A 3,586-nucleotide genomic window follows, 5' to 3' on the forward strand; every position below is an offset into this window, starting at 1 on the left:
TTAATTCAATTGACACTATTTTTTCTAATTTAGTCAATTTTGTTTGGTCACATTTGGGGAATCTCTAGGATCTTTTTGGAATAAACAGCAAAAGCAAGTACTGCAAAAATATTCTGCTGTAATGTGCTATCCAGGCGGCTTATTGATAATCTAAGACCTTCTTCGATTTCTTGTTTATAGACCACATGTAAAATCGTACAGAGTTAAGAAGTGAGATGAATTTGTCTTTCCTGGCAAACAACAGTAAAATTGGCCTGCAATTCGTGATGAATAGTAGCAGTGATCTTCAGAAAGAAGGTAAACCATTATTTAACGAAATCGCTTTATTAAGTTGCAGGACATAAAAACTTATCTTAAACAAAAATTGTATCTCTCCCGTGAAGTATGTAGAGCTCTATCATCATGTATCATCATACAGTTTCGATCTAAAATAAAATGTTATTTTATTTGGAAAACCAAATTAATTGGAAAATGTCATCACACTTGTTATTAACTGGTTTCCTGTCCTTGTATAAATAACCTTGCCAATACTCGGTTATTAAACAATTATTCGCTGATTGCGAAGTGAATATTGGTTTATAATTTCCAAGACGAAGTAGGTAGATATTTACCCATGTTCACTGAGCCTAAGGTGAATTATTGTATTAGTATTAAATAGGTTTAACAAGCCTAAAAGCGGAGCTTCCCAGTTATTTACTTTTTGTAAATCAGATTTACTGACCGTTAACAGGAAAAAATCTAGCACTCGAGCCCGCGATCCATTGTTAACTTACTTGGTCAGCGGTAAACTACATAAAAACATTCGACCTCAATGCGCTCTATATGTGAGCCCGCGATATGGTCATGTGATACTGGTCAGCGGATACCTTGTTTTGGCAGTTGTCAATTGACCATGACACGGTGTCCAATATCAAAGATGTAAGCTGACGTTAACCATAGCCTTAAACCTATTTCTGGAGTATGGCCGCTGGGGCGACGTCGTCGCTAGGCGCACGCGCCCGCGAACCATGCCACAAGCATGATGACCATGAAAAACCAAAAGCATGGGAATGTTAATTTTCTATGGGTATGGGGCTCTCGCTCTGCGGCGCTTCGGGCCGCTAGGAGCTCCGCTATAATTTCCATAGGGATATATCAAGAGCTACAAAATAAAGGGATAACACGTGGAAACAGCAGGCACAAGTGCTCGTTCATGAAAAAAAAAAACTTAGTGCATTACACAACCCAATTACAAAATAGGGAACCATTTTATTTTTTGGGGCAAGCAGCGGGATAACTACTATAAGTATAATGTTTTTTTTAAAATAAACCTTAAGTAAAACAGCACAAGCAGCTTGCCAGTTCAGTTTAGGCCTTGCAAATTTTTTTTAATAAGTGTAGTACATTGTATGCCCCTGATGAAGGTTGGTTTTGTTCAACCGAAATATTGGGCCAAAATAAATTTATAACATCTGAGTCCCTAGCTGTTTGATCAGCCCTACATTTAAAATTTGTTTAGTACAAGCAAAGTTATCTCGCCATCCACGTAGCTTTGAACAGCTTCCTTTGTATCTTCATTTGTTTCCGTTAGTCTTAGTTCGACACAACTAATTTATAAGTATTTTAAAGCAACATAATTGTTTGGCAAGTACGGAACTGCTAAGCAAAATGTGAGATTTTTTACCTAAAGATACGTGTGTATGTGCTATAGAAAATACATTCAACACTCCCAAAAATATTGCGCTACTAGGTTTTGCTGCATGTCTGGGAGACTACCAAATTGAATTGTAACTTTATGAAGTCAATTTTTAAATTGACTTCATAAAGTTACAAGTTTTATTAAAATAAAATTTCGTTATTTTATTCGCTTTTTGAATGTAAGACGATAATAGCCAGTCGGTCTCAATGAGCTTCATTTCTACCCGTATTCGTCTCATATCCAACAGACGTTCAAAGTTCTCATTTCATTATTACAATCGATAGTTATCCAGGATAATAACTTTCATGTTTTTGTTTTTTTTTTTTCTAGGAAACACGACGATTGTCTTTGGAGAAACAAGTTTCCAGTTCCTGTGGCTGCTGTATGCTGCCTACGTCATAACATTTCTCGCGTCACTATTCGGCAACTCAGTCATCATTCACATTATACGAACAGATAACTCCATGAAGACCACTACCAACTATTTGACCTCCTGATCACCATATTAGAGCTGGTGAATTCTATTTATTACAGTTCTATGGACAGTTTATGGTTTGGAGGTGTTCTCGGTATGATCACTTGCAAGTTGTCCCTTGCAATCTTATTAACTACCCCCATATTTTCAATTTGGATCCTTGTAACGATTGCTGTTGAACGCTTTTACGCAGTAACGCGACCTTTGCGATCTTCGCCTGTATCTCAACATTTAAAGGTAATAATATTGCTTCTGTGGGTTTCATGCCTTGCCTCTTCGCCTGCAAACTTCCTTGAGAAGGGAAACTTCAAAAAATCGAAGAATTCTTATTATTGTAATTTAATGGATATCATGAATGAGTGGACGACATTTGGCGTTATTACTCTGATATTGAACGTACCCGTGCCTCTTTTGATAATAGCAGTTATTTACACAATTGTGTGCATTAAACTTTGGTCACCGCGTAAAGTACCGGTAGAGGGATCCACTCATAATGAACAACAGTCCGAAGCTGTAAAAACTGCGAGAAAAGTTACCTTAATGATGATTGCGGTTGTGGTTGTATATGTACTGTGTTGGTTTCCTATGTTTATATTAGGAATTGTTCAGTATACTAGTCATATGGAACTAAACGGTAGCTTCCTTTTATTAATTATTTGGTTAACGGTTACTTACAGCGCACTGAATCCTTACGTTTATCTCACCTTTAGTCAAAAGTTTCGTAATGGATTAAAAAATGTTTTGAGAAATTGCAAAAGATTTTGCAATTTTAAAATTTTTCCTTTGCGAACTCGAAGCGTAGAACTCGAACAGCTGTAAATATGAAAAAAAAAAAAAACATAAATGTAACAAACGTTAAAAATACTAAATAAAATTAGTTAAGCCTTTGCATCATGCTCACCACTCGTAAAATCGATAGGTAAAGTCTGTTGTCTATAAGTAAATTAAATAGATTTAGCCAAGCCTAAAAGCGGAGCTCCCTATTTATTTACTTTGCCCTTTATTTAAATCCGAATCTATTGACCTTAGAAAAAAAGAATCATTCTTGAACCCGCGATCCAATGAAAAACCATGAACTGGTCAGCATTAACTTAAAAAAAAACACGTTCCTCGATTTACTGTACACTCGAGCCCGGGGTATGGCCATGTGATACTGTCCAGCGGATACCTTGTTTTGACAGCTGTCAGTTTACCATAACATGAAAATCCAATTGCAAGGTTAACGTTTTCCAGTTTGCCTGACAGTATGCCAATATATTTCAACAAGAAAGGTACATGACGTTTCGATGACTTCATGTCAATATTATCAAATGTGAAAATAAAAATTGACATAAAGATTTATATACAGGCACTCCTTATCAAGACGCATAGAGGTAATACTCTATTTCAGACCAAAAATACAAGCTGTCGTTGTAACTAGGACGAATTCGGAA

At 36.3% G+C, this 3,586-nt stretch overlaps 1 pseudogene; it reads left to right on the forward strand.

The window, feature by feature from the left end:
• Window positions 1–266: 266 nt before the first annotated feature.
• LOC144639623 (neuromedin-K receptor-like) lies at window positions 267–2,972 on the forward strand (annotated as a pseudogene).
• Window positions 2,973–3,586: the final 614 nt, after the last annotated feature.

This window comes from Oculina patagonica, unplaced genomic scaffold, assembly GCF_052425735.1.
Source record: "Oculina patagonica isolate OP01 unplaced genomic scaffold, crgOcupat unplaced1126, whole genome shotgun sequence".
Classification (NCBI taxonomy): Eukaryota; Metazoa; Cnidaria; class Anthozoa; order Scleractinia; family Oculinidae; genus Oculina; species Oculina patagonica.